Raw genomic sequence first — 16,879 nt, forward strand, 5'->3', positions numbered from 1 at the left:
ATGCACCGATGAGAGCTTCACAGCTCAATCACCTGTGTTTGGTGGTGGTGCTCGCTGCCTATCACAGAGGAGGTGATGATGGGGAGGGAGAGCTGTGTGCCAGTCCCTGCTGCTGGGTGCCCCTGCATGGTTTTCATGCTGTTCTCTGCCCTGGGACACCCAGTGGTGTCTCAGGGAGAGGTTTAGGCAGGTGAGTGGGTACTGCTGGACTGAGCACCAGGGTGAGAACTACTCCAGTCCTGTCTCCAGTGACAGGGCTTTCACCATTTCTCTGGGCAACCTATTCCAGTATATATATATACACTTACATGTCCACAGCATAGTGGTTAGGTAATGCTGACCACTGCTGGGTTGCCTCATTCTTCCTGTTTTGACACCTTGATTTTCAGCTAGCATTGCCCTGTGTAAATATAGAAATTTTCCATGTTGGAGAGCTGTTTCGGTGTGGTTATTGTTGTTATTTAACAACATGAATATCCAAGAAACATTGGTAACATTTATTCCATTAGGAAAAGTATGCTTTGTAGCAGAACATCAAGTCTGGCAGAAAAGTAGTTTTCATGGCAAGGCTGAATCTTTCGCTAATCCCAGGAAAACCTTCCCAATTTGGTCAGTTTATAAGTCTTTGCAAAATTATTCTCCACAAATGTGCTGTTGAAATGCCTTTAGACTTCTTGGCAGTAAAGTTCCCCTAAGGTTTCTCCTTGTTGCTCATGCATTTGAACAGCCAGTCCCTGGGACCACAGCTCCTGCAGCCTTCACTGTCTTCTGTGTTGACCTTCTTTTTCTGACTTTCTCAAGCATTCACTTTTGCACTCTGAATGATTTTTTTAACCTCCCAATATTTGTGTAATTGAGTACAGGCAGGCTATCTCACAGCAACAGTCTGAAGAGACTTAAAATGATTAGAGGACCTTGGCACTAGATGCTAGAGGAGTACGAAGGAATGATGTTTATACTGCATCTGTTTGCTTGTAATGCACCTTTGCCAGAGCCCTAATTTAATTTATGTATACAGATCAACCTTTTAATACCTTCCAGGAATAATTGTTTTCATCATTTTATGTTTCAGCATGTGCATTCAAATAAAATATGTTGCAATTGGATTGAAAAGTTTAAATCCTGTTTCGAAAGGTCTCATGAAAAGTTAATGGGTTTTGGCACATTCAGAATAAAAGTCACTTTTAAAGATATGATGCAGCGGTCTAACAAAAACATTTTTGCAAAATACGAAGACAGAAATTCCTCCATTTTCTTGCAGAATTTATATTAATTTATATTATATTATAGTATGATTTCATTTAGTGGCTTTCTGTGGCACACATGTATACAAGGGCTGTTCCAGAACTAATGCCTCCTATTTTAATTAGTTGCCTGCAATGCTAGAGATAGATGTTGGATATATGACAGTACAGGATTAACCTTCCCATCAGTATTATATTACGTTACGTTGCTGTGCGACCGATGACAGCGTAGGGGCAGTCTAACAGAATGGAGTATGACATGGAAGCGCATATGAAGCAAAGATGCGTCAATGAATTCCTCCACGCACAAAAATTGGCACCCATTGACATTCATTGACATTTGCTGAATATTTATGAAGACCGAACTGTGGATGTCAACACAGTGAGGCGGTGGGTGGTGCATTTCAGCTGTGGCAACAGCAACAGTTCGTCACCTCCACTGACGCAGACTCACATAAGCAGGCTCTTGTTCATCACTGGTGAAAATGCACAGCTAATGGTGGTGACCATGTTGAAAAATAGCATTTTGTAGTTGAGAATTCACTCTATCAAACAGTGCTATTGGTGCTCTTTGTATCTGTTATTTCCATGGAAATAAATAGGAGGCATTACTTTCAATGTCCTACATATATATATATATATATATAAGAATACACATGTACACAGATCTATACATATAAGAAAACCTGAAGCCCGTAACTCTGTATGTTCCAAATTATTTTTGTGACCTCACATAAAGCTATTTGACATTCAGTTATTGCTTCCTGACTTCCATTTATAATTTTGTTCTGATGCTCTTGCAAGAAACCACTGGCACGGCATGCTAAGGCACCTGCAGTAACAACAACATAGGTAGGTATGAGCAATACAATGAAGTTCTATACGGTTCATCCAGTTGCAAGAAGTGCACTCCCATGCTTTTCCCACTATTTTAACTACTGAGCTTCAAAATATTGGAGTAACCACCTTAAAATAAATCAGCACTAAAAATTACTGCAATAACTACTTTCTCGAGGGTCAAAGAGCGCTGCCAAAATCAACAGAACTGTTCTCTGTGGTGAAATTTGTCAGTGCTGCTGCTAAGAATCATAGAAAACATTATCAGTTGTTTTCTATTGATGGATATGTTTGGTTGGTCAACTGGAGTTAACCTTTCAATTGGACACTAAATGAATGTTCATTTTCACATCTGAGATCACAGGCACCCTCTAGAACTCATCAAGCCCACATATGCTGACAAGGAGTCCACTGTGCACTGCAGTTGTCCTTCAAGTCAGCTTGACTACTCTAGCAGCTGCTTGTATCCACAAACCAAACTTATTCAACGTGAGTGCACCTCTGGAATAAGCAGTAGTGCAAATCAAGTCTCAACTGTTCTCTCATCCCACTCAGTGGCTTGTGAGAGAGGTGAATATTTGGAATCCCCCACACTGGGCACTTCCTGCTCAGCAGGGCTGCAGGAGTGATAGGGTCATGACAATGACTCAGAAAAAATACAAGGCAATTTACTGAGCTTTCTAACAGTAATCAACAAGTGTGAGGCAAAACTGGATAACTTTCTAACAACAGTCAATACACATTTGTTGTGGTTTAATCTGTCAGGCAGCTAAGCACAGTACTGTCATCCACTCACACCCTGTCCTTCCCAGTCAGATGGGGGAGAGAATCAGAAAGCAAAAAAAATAAAAAGTAGAACTCATGGGTTGAGATAAAATTATTTTCTAAGACAGATAAAAGAAAAAGAATAACAGTTATGACTACACATACATACACAAACACACACACATATATAAGTGCATATGACAAGTGATGTACAAGCAATTGCTCACCACCAACTGACCAATACCCAGCTAGACTCCTAGCAGTGGAAGAGAGAGAGATGAACTCCCAACCCCCTTCAAAGCTCTCCTTCTGCATCATATCATATGGCACGGAATATTCCTTTCACCATTTAAAGTCACCTGTCCTGATTCTGTCCCCTCCCAGCTCTGTCTGCGCGGGTAGGTGTTCTAGAAGATCCAAGAGTTTTCAGCGAGGACCTCTGGTGGTCATGCCTCCTCCTCAGTGAATTACTCAAACCAGTGTTTTTCAACCAGTAGAGTTACTCAAGATGGTGTTTTTACTCAAGCTGATGTTTTTCGACCATAAGAGGAAACAGATGTTGTCCATAAAAGGAAGTAGATGCTGTCCATAAGAGAAAGTAGGGAAAAGAAGCTTGCCACTTTGCCTCCTCTGGGCTCTATCTGTCTTTCTTCCTGTTTGCTATGTTTTCTGCTCAAATCAGCACAGGCCAAGTTCCTCGATGCTCTCAGACAACTGTGTCTACTGCTGGTTTGTAAGAAGATACTGCTGAAAAATGCTATGGCTGCCATGTCACACCTTTGTCTGGTTCATCTCAACCCATTACAGGCCCGTGGAGACTTGTCTTTGTAAACTTCTAGGTCAGGGATCTCCTGCATTGCCCATACAGTGAACAGTGACATCAGGTTAGTGCTTCCTATTCTCCCACACGGTTTCTGCTCATGCACATTGGCAAAGGAAGTGCCAAAGTACAACTTCACAGCAGAGGAGGCAGAGACACCGGATGATTTGGCCAAAGAACATCTGTTGTGCTGCACTGCTGCAGTAACATGAGTCTGCAGCAGATTTGTACAAGGAGACTCCTTTAGACTGCAAGGTTTTGACCAGAAATATCTCTTCCTGCATGTGCTTCTTGCCCCTAGAGTAGCAGAGGCCTCACTTTCACAGGAAACTGTGGAGTTGCTACCACTGCTTATAGGTAATATTGGTAATTTCCTGGAAATACAATAGACACGCCTATTTTTCCACTTCTTTGGATGACTGTGTAAGACTTCAGATGATGGTGAATCTGTTCTTGCACTGTAGGCAAAGCATTTTAAGAATTAGCCATAGTTTAATTTACACCATGGCTCCAGGTACAATATCTTGTTTTGTTTCTTGTCTAGTCACACCAGTTCATAACATTTCTCATGTCAACCTTAACATGTCCGAGTGTTTCACTTAGTACCATCGGTGAGGGAGAGGTCTTTGCAATAAAATTTGACAATAAAATCTCAAATGTAATATAATAAATTAGAATAATTGGTATGATTTGATTTTTCACTAACCAGCACTCAGTAATAGACCGTGGTGTTCTGACTCCAGCTGAGCGAAGAATACATTTCATTCCAATGGCTTCTGAGCTTTTGTCAGATCAGCTGGCCTGATTTCCAAACTGCTCTTCAAGAAGACAAGTTGCAAGCAGGGATATTTTTTCCAGAAAAATGGGAATTGGAATTACTTTTCCAATTACTGCAAGAACAGCTACTATTAAGCATTTTGCCTCTGAGTGGGAAATAGCTTGTGGTTTTGTACAGCAGCCATGTTTTGTGGCACACGGTCAGCACCACGTCCTCTTCTAAGAAGGCAGCTGATTCCAGTCCTCGGTGTTCCTGAGGCAGCGACCGCCCCTGGAGGAACAGAGCTGGTGACCGTGCTGCTGCTCTGAAAAGATCTCCAAAAATGAGTCCTCACCCACTTGTTTTTCAGAGAACAGCGACGGCCTGTTTCACAACAGTTTTTGCTACATTTTACTTATGTTTCTTTCTCTTGCTCCCTTCGAGGAAGAAAAAACATGAATTAAGCCTTTGTTGCAACCGGCAGCCCACAGGGCTCAACCCGCACCATGGGTGAGAGTCAGCACAGCTCTCCTGACACAACACCATTCAGGGACCGGCGTGCCTTGTCACCCCTGCAGTCATTCACAGCTTCACATTTCTTCTAGAGGACAACATCTGCCTGTGCTGGTTTCTAGTCTCAAAACAATACTTTAACAAGTATTTAACTGAGGTGCCCGTGTTCTCCTTGGTACAGAAAATTACTTTACGCATTACTGGTGCTTTGCTCAAGCCTTTCTGCATGGAGTATTGTACGGGCGCTGGTTGGTGAAGCAAGCCGCTGCTGGCAGCAGCCTGTCAGCTGCCATACATTGCTGGCACATGCAGCAATGTGAGAAAACTTCCTCATTTCACATAGACACATATCAATTTTTCCACCCAAGGTACTTAAATCTTTGAGTTTGTTCAAGCTGATAATAGATGCCCAGGCATTTTTTCAGGGTATTTGAACTAACCAGATATCAACATATGGCTAATTATTAATTACCGCCTTGAATGTTGTTAAAGCAGCAGAAGAGTGATGCAGAGCATAGAGGAATGCTCAGTCGTTTAGCAGCTGAGTAATTGCACATCAGTGTCAAAGTATGCCAGCCAGCCCAGGTCTGTAGCACTGTACAACAGCGTCCAGGACCAGGTTAAATTCCCACAGTTACAACTTAGAGAGAAAAATAAACAAGAGATCACCAGTTCACACTTAAAAAAGGGAGCTGATGAACCATGGGAAAAAGAAATCAGGAAACTATCAGCATCAGAAACTTTGTGGTCAACTGCTTTCAGTAGATATTATAACTGAGATCGTTAGACAGTATTTTGTACACTGAATACCATTATTTCAAAACTGACTGAAACACTTCACAGAAAAAATGCATCTTATTTGGAATTATGAAAATAAGCTCACAAGAATGCTGCCTTTAAAAATATCATAACCTTATTCTAAGTTTTTCTTGGGTCTTTCATTATTTTGTTAATACGATATGGCTTTTCATACTGTGCTAAGCAGCACCGTGGTTACATACCACACCCTGGTGAGTTTGAATCCCCATCTCCCTCACTGTGTGCGTCCCATACTTAGATCTGCTGGTCCCACCTGAGGTTGGCTGCTGACACGAGTATCTGGGTAAAGGATGGATGGGGTGACACCAGCTGACTCTCAGGAGCCCTATACGTCACCCACAGGTACCAGTTCTTCTGGCTGCAAAGCTCTTGGGCATGCTGAGAAAATCCCCTAAAGATCCCCTAACAGCCGCAACGCTTTTACCAGGGGTTAAGATGAATTATTTGTTAATCAAGATTAAATTCCACGAGTCTGGGTAAAAACCTTGAAGAACAGATGATCTGTGAGCTTAATTGAAAGATTTCTGTGGTCTCAAGTTAGAAGCTGAGCTATAGTATTGGGACACACTGCGGAAAATGAGCATACATTAAATGCATAAAATGAGAAATGCAGCTGTTGACAGCCAGGCACAGAAACAATTTATTTTAAAATGAAACAACTCAAAGAAAATATACAGTAACTTCACTGCCTTAACAGAAGCAGATGCAAAATGTCATAAAGCGATAATCAGAGTGAATTGCTAAATGCATAGTGATGTTGTGCAAGACAGATCCATTTAGAAATGTACAGTTTGTAATGAAATATCTGCTTGTTCCAAGCCATAAGAATACAGAACATTGAGTTTTCTGTTCTGAGGGCGTGGGGCTGTTTGGTAGAGCCAAGGTCCTGCCATCCAGAGGGCACCCCATGCTCCAGCAGGCAGCACCTCCTGATAACACTGCCTTCCCTCTTGTCTGGGAGGGCAGACCCAGAGAAGACAGTTTAATGACCCAAACGTAGCACATCTCCCATGGTGCTGAATTTCAGACCTGCACCGCCTCATGGTCCTGCCAGCGACAATGACAGTACTAACACCAAAAGGGTATCATGCATTTGACAGCTCAAGCCTGCTGAAGAAGAGCAGCATGTCTCAGTGTGTGGCGGTGGCTGCACTGACTCTGACTTTGAAAAGAAGCTGTTTGTTTGGGAGTACTGATTCTCCTACTTTTTTTTTTTTTTCTTTTTTTTTTTGCATAAATGCTCTTTGGCAGCTTGCCTGATTCCAGAGCAGGGTTATTTTGCAATTATTGCTGACTGCTTTGTCTTAATCTATTTCTATGGAACGCACTGCAGCAGGGCACTCTATGGTGCACCCTCTTGCTCCTCCTTCCAGGAAACAAACAAACCCACGGCTGCAGAGATGTGGGGGAGACACTGAGGTAACTGAATGGCAGGAGAGAGGTTGGGGTGGTTTCTGTCTGGGGTAGGAACGACACGAAGATGTATGGGAACAAGCAGCCCTCCTCAGTCAGCTTCCCTAATAACCATTGGCTAGGGGTTTTCCTTCCAAACATACCTGCAAGGCCCCATTGCCTGCCCCAAAGCAAAGCAGAGGACTGTTGGATGATGGTTCAGATTTTTGCTGCATTTTCTCCAGTAACCTGTCCTGCTTCACCAGACTGCTGTGGATGGGCATGTCTGCAAAGAGAGCCCCTGCACAGATCAGCCTCTGACCAAGAAAATCAGCTGCAGGCAAATGGCTGCATTGTGAGAGCTGCTCCACAATTATGAATTTATTCTGGGAATCCCAACATTTTCTGGGAAAGATGGAGGAGAAAAGGGAGGACCCTGAATGGAAAATACTCCTTCTGTGTCCCCAAGCAGTAAACAAACTTTCAGCTTCCAAAATCAGGAGATGAAGTGGATGTAACAGATCCCTTACTAATCTTTGGATACTCGTTTATTCAAATGGGGAAACATAAGACATTAAGTGTGTTTGGAAAATACATACAAGCAGTCTCACTCCACGTACTTACACACTCCAGTCTCTTCCTTCTAGGTTTTGAAAGAGACGAGATAACCTTTGTATTCTGTCTTACCTCCTCGTCTCAAGACTTATTCTAAGTTCCCTAATGCTCTCCGGTTCATTCACACTGAAATGTTATTTGTAACAATGTGTTTTTCAATAATGAAACCAAATCAAAGATGCTCTGGTTTTATTTGGCTCAAGTGAAAGTCCTCACTACAGTGTACTCACAGGCAAGCCGTACATGTGCATAGCTTCATGAACACTCGCTTACAGGCACTCAGGAAAAAAAGTACCTACTGCTGGATACACTATTTCAGAATCAGTGTAATAAAATCAGTATTTTTAATAGTAAGGAAATATTGAAATTAAAACCATGGTGGGAAGGAGGGAAGTAAGAAGGATCTGATTTTAATGTTCAGAGCTAAAAGAAAAGGAACCACAGAGTGTTAAGGTACTAAAATTCAAACCATGCCGTGACATGTTAAATACACTTAAGTGCATGACAGGCTAGTCTTTTTGAAATATAAAGATATCTATTTTTAAGGCACGCTGAGACCAGAACCGTCAGTAGGAACTACAGTACGTCTGGTATGGGCATCAAGCATGAACTACAGAGCTTTTAATGCTCTCCAAAGGTACCAGCTGTTTGATGGACTCATGTTGCCAAGCAGCTGAAAAGAGTTGTAAGGAAAGTGGCCAGAGCATTGTTTCAATAGCACATGGAAGAATACAGATGAGCAGTATCAATTTTGTAAACTTTGTGCATATAAAAGAAAACCAAACATAGCCACTAGGCTCAATAACTGCATAGTGAACTGGGAATCCTCATTAATTCATTCAGTAATCGGGCACTCACTAATTTGTTTGCCAGGAGCATTAGTAAATAAGATCCTTCTGAGTGTGACCTAAGCCACAGGACTTGTTCTCACTCAGCTTTGAAAAAATAAGAGCAATTAATAAGGCAAAGAATGGAGGTTCTCTTAGAAAGAATTGAGTACTTGAAAATACTTAAAATAAATAAATCAAAAAAATAGAGACCTGCTCAGCTGGAGAAGGAACACTGTGTTGTTTTGGCTCTGAGCACACACACACTGCCTACTATTACTAGGGCTCAGTTTCTAATGGAAGCAGAAAACCAGGTGGTAATCCCCAGTCACAGTAAATGGGGGTCTTTCTGTGTGCTGTCATCTGCTCAGCCTCCAAGCAGCGTGAACATGAGGACCGATGAGGGGGAACAAAAGTAGTTTCATCAGTAGATGGACTTGTTGCATGTAAGGACAGATGTCTGTGTATGGCACTCAATCGGGCTTGCATGTTGTTAAACATTCTGCTGCTAGAATGAGGAAAAAAATGAATGTTTGATTTCATTAGATGAAAGGTATTTTGTCCAGTCAGGGTTAGTTTTGAAGAATTCTGCATGTTTGTGTTTTTTGACCAAAAAAAACCAACTGAATATATGTTAACATGTCCTTTCTTTTCCTTCTGATAATAAGGATGCTGCAGCAAAAGTTGCATAAAAAGACACATTTGTACCCTATACAAGAAAGGAATAAGTTACATCAATTACAGAGAAACCTACCAGAAAAAAAAAAAAAGTGAGAAGAAAGAAAACTAAATGCATGTACCAAAGAAAGTTAAGCATGATCAGATCCCAGAGCTATTTTAAAACGATTTGAGATTCATATCAACATTGCACACTGGTTAAACAAATCCCAGCCTCTGCTCCAGGCAATATTCAATCTTTCTGAACGAGTCAATCTGAAAAACAATACAGACCTAGGGGTGCACTTCAAAAAAGTGTTTGGATATTCCTTGGGTATATTTGAGTTATTGAAGGAGTATTTAGCATGCCCTGATGTGTTTGAAGGAGTTTCATTATCCAGAGTCTAAATATTGACATTTAGATTTTCTTGTTTAACTTTTCGTCGGCTTTAGTCTATATAGTCACTGCACCTACTGGGAAACAGATGGTGAGTTTTCCTCATACTATAATATATCCATCTGAGGGGTACTCATTCGATGGCAAAGCAAGTTTGTACAGAACAGCCAAAAGCAGCAAAATGACAGAGGAATAGATGTGCCTGATGTACCTCAGTCTTCAGAGTTCAGCTTACACTCATGCAGCTGTTGTCTCCAAGAACCTTAGAATAGTAAGTTTCAGGGCACAGTGCAGCTAAATGTTTATGGTTTCTGATTTCTGGCCACAACATTTTTTTTTTCCTTTTCAAATTTGGCTTTTAAACATTGGATTTCTTGTTTCTTGAAAACTGGGGAAGGAGGAAAGAAGTTGCTGAAAATCTAAGATTTTCATCTGTAAATTTCAATTTTTCCAGATCCAGCCTTTTTCTTCAAAGAATATTTCATACTGGTGCCATCAGGGATAGCTATCTCAACACCTACATTTTAGTACCAGTAAAAGAAAGGTTATATAATGCACTAACTACAGCTAATTGTTCTAATTTTTTATTTTTATTTTTTAGGACTAGAGGGAACGGCTTCAAGCTGTGCCAGGGAAGGTTGAGGCTGGACGTTAGGAAATACTACTTCTCTGAAAGGGTGGTCAGGCACTGGAATGGGCTGCCCAGGGAGGTGGTGGAGTCACCGACCCTGGAGGTGTTCAAGGAACGTTTGGACGTTGTGTTGAGGGACATGGTTTAGTGAGAACTATTGGTGATGGGTGGATGGTTGGACTGGGTGATCCTGTGGGTCTTTCCCAACCCTGGTGATTATATGATTCTATGGTTAATTATTACTCATGTCAACAGCATCCTGGCAAAGGTTTTATCATTTCAAAATTTCATGAGTCAGCTTTCTGTGGAAAAAAGAGAAAAGCCAACATCTGGCTCAGTTTTCTAATCTGCTTGTGATTTTGAGGGGACAAAGGGTTAAGGGGATTTAATATTGCTCCCTTCTGAATAATGTTCATAGATTTGAATTATGCTTTAGCATAAAGTACAAGACTGAACAGTTCACTTTCTCTGAGTTCAACTCTCTGAAGTTGTAATTCTGTTTTAAGCAATAGATTATTCAATAATCAATCTTAATAAAATTAGAAAGGAATAGTATTAAGTTACCTTTACTTTGCTCTGGCTCCCGCCTGACTATAACAGATAATTAGGGAATTGTTAATCACCTGGATTTGCAATTGAGCTCTATTATACAAAATAAATGAAGATGATCTGAAGACTGAAAAGTTTATCCTGAAAACCACGGGAAGACTACTGTTTTTTTTCTTTCTCATTCTGCCTTGCTTGGTTCCTGAAGTACCTTCATTCTTTTCACAAATATTTCAAAGGGAATTTTAATTGCTTTATTTTGAACTCCCAAGCTATACTCAGTGTCAGTATAGTGACACTACAACCCAAGCCCTGTGGCACACTCCCAACTCAGGGCTGCTGGTGGCAGCAGGTGAGGAACCTCTTGTCCTGCCATCAGTAAATGCTAGCAATCACTCTCTCAAAGACTTTTCCCTTCAAGAAACACCTGTTTAACATACAGAATCAGGCCATCTGACATTTTATGCCTAAATAACCTTATTAATAAGACTGGGAAACAGTTTTTGTTGGGTTGCGTGTGCATTTTACAGCAGCCTTTATTTACCCTGATGGCAGCCTGGGTGACTTGTGGCTCCTGTTGTCTTGCTACCTACACCCTTGGCCAGAGTTCCACTGCCACTAGCCAGTTGGAAGGTGGTAGAGTTTACTGCTGCCCCACTGATCGGGAGGTCCATCCACCTGACCCATCTGTTGCCATATCTTGGAATCCAACCTGGCCCCCGATTCTAGCAGTGTTTATTATTTGTCAGCCAATTGAGGGCTCTTGAGTCATATTTTTCTCAACTGTAAACTTGGGGCTGAATAGACTGCAACTTATAGTTAGGTATTGACAGAGGTCTTTCCTAGTTATCGCATCAATAACTTTTCTAGCTGGGATGTTTTAAGTGGCATTAGTTATGAAGGTCCTATCTGATAGCAGTTTTCTGTGTTAGAGGTCAACATTTTGCATACCAGCATCCAAAAGGAGTGCCAGCTCTTTGGGATTACAGAGGCCTCTGATGGTCTGTAGACCTTGGAAAACTCTTCCCGTGACCAGAAGTAGGCTGAAAGCATTGCATTTGGTAGCTCTAGCAGTTTTTGTGGAGACAGGCATAATCTGAGCTGCTGGTTGTAAGGCAGTGGATGCCCACAGCTCTGGGTGGGCACTAACCTCTGCTATTTTGAGGCCAAAGACAGGAAAGCAATGGCAGAAACAGTTAAAAAGCTAGAACTAATGTTTAATACTTAGCTTCAAAGCAATCCTTCTTTCCTTTTCAAACCATTGAATACCTGCAGACAGACATATTGGCATCTCACCTACGGGAGCTGCAGAACTCTGCAGAAAGTCATGCAACTCTGCAAGGGGAAAACAGCACAGACAAGAAGATAATTTTGTGAGTCACTGATTAGGTGAAAAACCTTGACTGCATAACCTGGTGTGAGCACACTACAGCCTTAAGGGATATTGTCTGCCCTTCTGCAGTATGGCTTTCTGGTTGACTACCTGTCCAGAACTACAGCCCTAGACTTGCCCTCAGGCTCAGTTCTTCCTCTGATTTCTAACTCAAAATCAGACAAATTTTCATTTTCATCCCTCCTTAAATATTCCTGTCCCCCCTTCCCATGTAACGTCTGTGATTTTAACCCAAAAAAACTCGGTCCTCCTCCAGCTGTCACTCTGTCCTCCACATTGACGTAGAAGTCAGCTCTTAGCATGTCTCAACTGTGTTTCCTTCAAACACTTTCCACTCTAGAGAGAAAACCTTCCTGCTATACTGGAACATAATGATTTTTAAGGAAAAATATACTAAAGCTATTACTAACCACAGTTTAGTAATAATGTTAAAAAGCTCACTGGGCAAAATTTTATGCAACTCACTTGGACTGACTCAGCCCAAGAATTAATACAGAAATGGGAAGGCTTGGCCCAACTGGAGCAAACAGATGTTGATGCATGAGAAAACTACGTGATTGTCAGCAGCCCTTTCGTAACCATCTTTTGATTCAGTATTAATTAGCCATTGCTTCCTACTGTCAGAACAGACTACCGTTACCAATACCATATTGAAGCACTTCCTATGAAATCTTATCTAGACCTGCAGGAAGCAAAAACAATTGCTTCCCATAAGAGTTACAAATCTCATACAGGGAAAATAGCTACATTTATCAGACTCTTCTCCCTGTATGTAGGGATACTGTTTGTTTGTTTGTGGGGTGAGTAAATAAGTATTCAGTTTGAGCCACATGGGGCTTTCTGGATGCCTAGACATCAACTTCATCTACTTGGCAGACACCAAAACCTCTTCCAGTAAATGTGCTGTAGCCAGCTGTGCTGACTATGGCCAGTAGGAATTCCTCTGTATAGCTCAATGTCCATCATCTCCTTCATTTCCTACTGCATATCAGTGGACAGTAGTCTGTCCTTTATCATATGGTAATAGAATCAAAATATAAGAATGAATTTATAGCAGTGTTCTAGGGTGATTTTCCCTTTGAACTTTACTATCCAAAGGGACAGAGTGCTTTCATTTTGTGGCACCCCTGACACGAAAGCTTGCTGGACATCTGACGAAGATGCACTGCAAACAGCAAGAAAATACATTACATTCAGTTTACCAGCATTTGTTAGCAAAGAAGTCTGCAAGCATTCAAAAATATAAAATGCTCTAAGCAATAGCATTTTTTGACATTAAATAACAGGCACCTACCTCCGACCTCCAAAAAATGTGAAATAAGGTGACCGGATTTTGAGTTACGAGGTTTAACAATAGAGCAGGAAGGAAATGAGCTGTTTACCTGCATAGGATTTAACAAACAGTGTTTGCTCTGTTATAAACCAGTTGATGTACTGCGCCTTTTTTTAAACAGCAAATTAGAAATGTGGTTTCTGCAAAAAGCATAATGGCAGACCCCTGTGCCTGTGTGTAGAGGGAGTCAGGATGCAGTTCATTTGAAACCCTTTGGGGTATTCTGCATTACAAAGGAAATATTTGTGCCCAGTGATGGCAAGAGTCCATCTCAGACGCCCCCACACATGTGCACCTCCACTCCCAAGTCAGAAACTTGTGATTCAATAAGATGAGACCCTCAGACTGTTATGCAGGGAGGAAATTCATACTCCAGTCTTATCAGTAGAATTAATTCAGATAGATTTCGCTATACAGACAGGAACACTTCAGGATTAAGGAATATGAGATTTGATAAACACTCAACAAAAAGCACACACATCCCAGCAAATCCCAACAACACCTAGCAGTACTAGTGGTCTGAGGGAGCCAGAACAGATCTGGATTTGAGAAAGAAAGAGAAAGAGAGTTAAAAGAAAAGTCTTAGTGGTAACTGGATGTGTCACCCTTCCAGTGCATCTTTTACCTTCTGGTTTTGTTGACCTGTGCCTATCCATAGCTAACTATATCCACATCCACTGAATTCATGAAGCTCCTGATGAGATTACTAGTTTGCTTATGAAAACCTGCAGCTTTTGGTAAAATCCTCCAATTCCCCACAAAAGAGTAGGGAAGTGGAAATAAACCAAATGCAGCAGCTCACTCCAGAGGTGAGTTTGTTTATGGGATTTCCTACAGATGTAAGCTGCAAGTTGGGATGTTAGAACAATCTCTGTCCATCCCAATCAGAGCACACGTCACTAGGCACTTACCAGTCACCTGGAGAAGTGCCAGGCATCAAAACACAATCCCAAACAGCCACCACCAAGTTCAGTCTGCAGGGTGGGAAGGGGATGGCTGCACACAGCCCCTTTGCCACACCAGTCACTGTTGCAAGCCCTGCTCTGCAGCCCCAGTGGGACACTGCCACATCCCATTATTCAGCTCACTACAGACTTTCTCAATGGGAATGTCATGGCACAATGGTGATCTAGCTCCAGTAGCTGCCATAACCTCTGGTTCTCCCAACCTAAACCCAGGGAAGCTCTGCAGCAGTGTAGGAAGTTTCCCTGTGGTGAGAGGACAACAACGTTCAAGGTATAGCGTCACCAGTGGGATGGGCCGACTCAGTGTGGAAGAATGGAGTGAGAAGTGCTGACAGTGACTTGATTGGGAAACAAAGCAAACCGCATCCCCAGTGTTCATTATGGGGTTCGCACTGATTTCCCACAGCCCCCAGGGAGGGATTTCCCGCTGACAGAAGTTGCAGGACTCCTCCTCATGGTATCTCCCCATGGACGGCTGGGATGCCACCACCAGCTCTCAGGCATTTCCAACATGCAGTTCTCGTCAAGGACAGAAGACAGAATTCCCATAAGAGATCATTCAAAGCACCCTCAACACCCTGCACCCTCAGCCCCCTTACACGTCTGCTGTGGGACCCTCATCCCATCCCACAAGGGCCCACCAAGGACATCTGAGAGAAAGGGCTGGCACCAGGTCAAAGCTCAAGGGGGTTACTTCCAGCTGCTCTGTGGGAAAGACCATTCCCCATGTGAGCAAGTGAGAGCCTGCTCTTCCCTCACCAAGAGCAAAAACTGAGCAGCAGCTGCCTGAAACGGCATCACCACTCCACCTCCTCCCAGCCCAAATTTAACATCTAAAGGTGCTGCCATCAGCACGTGAGGGCCAGGCACTCAGCATGCTCCTGTACACCTATGTGGAAACAGATGTTAGAAACTCACTATGACATTCTGGTGTGAATCCAAGGAACCTTTTAGAGGCCTCCTCCAAGTTTTGGGAGGTTGCATAATCCCCTCAGAGAGAGACCAGCCCAGCCCACAGTCCGGGAGGGCACAAACAGCTCAAAATAACAACATAGCTCTTTCTAGAGGAGCATAAAATTACTGTTGTTTTGATTTGTGGTATGACTGAACTTCAGTATAGCCTCTAGCAGCTATCCATTCTCTGAGAAGTGTTACGTGAAGACATATCCCTTCACTAGATGTTCAGTATGTTGTCTACTCCAGCTTTAGCAATAGTCAAGGCAAGTTGAGGAAGACCAACAAAACACGTGCTTTGCTGTTAGCCAGGACATTTTTCTTCTGTTTGAATTGGAACCCTTCTGACTCTTAGTGCGAGATAACCAAATGGGACCAGTAGAGAAATTAGGAAACACGATGTAACTCTCCATTAGGATATGATCTAAAGGCCTTTTCTTGCCACAGAACTCAAAGCAGCCAAACCACAGGACAGAAACAGCTCGGAGACCATTGTCTACTTTTCCTACACTGACATGACACTGATGATCTTCACTCTGTGGAAAAACAACTCCAAAGAGTCACTCCTCAAACATGCTTTTTAGTACTCCATTTCCCCAGTTTTCTGTATTCATTTCCCCAAGAATGTCCTAAACAATATCCAGTTATGTACCATATTATACATGGAAGCAATTAGTTCTATAAATTAATCATTATGTGCACTTAAATCTACATCACATTTACATGCAAATCATCATCACATTGTCATGATTATATTATTTATTACAATTTAACTGCCACCAGACTGTTTAGGAGGATAACAACACTCATAGAGGATCCAGCCTTTCCATAAGTTACCACCCTTGTAGTTTCACTCTTCCAACTTGAAACAAAACTGCAGTGTGGCTGAAAGTCAGCTGCGAGGTACTTACATGCAACATAGAGTTAAAAAAAAAAAGCCTGAGGTTCAAGTGTCATTTTTAGACAAGGTATAATGTACTGTTACCTCTTGAAGGATCCTTACTGGGGTGAGCATGTATACTCCAAGACACAGGCAGGGTAAATCTGGTGCTTCTCGAAGATGACGAAGGTGGAATGTTTTTTTCAACCAGCTACACAGCTGTTCCAAAGTCTGTTTGAAAACCCAGGTTTGGGTGGAAGGCAAGGTAGACTTTTCTCCAAGAGTTTAAACTACGAACACGGCACTGTAGCCTGTGTTGGATGGGCAGTATTGATGACAGTAGCTGGTATCTCTGGCAAAGAATTTTCCTAGGGATGAGAAAAAGCCATAGATAAGAAAACATTTAAACCAAAGGAACAAATATCTGCTGTCAGTACTTTGGCAGCCAACATCTCAACATGTGCCTTGTTCTGTTTCTTCCTCCCAGGTAGCTCTAAACACATCCTTGCCAGGTGTTTCCACATTGATTTATTT

At 42.1% G+C, this 16,879-nt stretch overlaps 1 long non-coding RNA gene across 1 annotated transcript in view; it reads right to left on the reverse strand.

The window, feature by feature from the left end:
• The window catches only part of LOC112533565, a 93,702-nt gene that overhangs the window by 67,812 nt on the left and 9,011 nt on the right, over positions 1-16,879 (reverse strand). The window contains exon 4 of the long non-coding RNA XR_005844235.2: positions 309-16,713. This is a non-coding gene — a long non-coding RNA (uncharacterized LOC112533565). The remainder of the gene's footprint in view (positions 1-308; positions 16,714-16,879) is intronic.

The sequence above is a fragment of the Gallus gallus genome, chromosome 1 (genome assembly GCF_016699485.2).
Source record: "Gallus gallus isolate bGalGal1 chromosome 1, bGalGal1.mat.broiler.GRCg7b, whole genome shotgun sequence".
NCBI classification, from domain to species: Eukaryota; Metazoa; Chordata; class Aves; order Galliformes; family Phasianidae; genus Gallus; species Gallus gallus.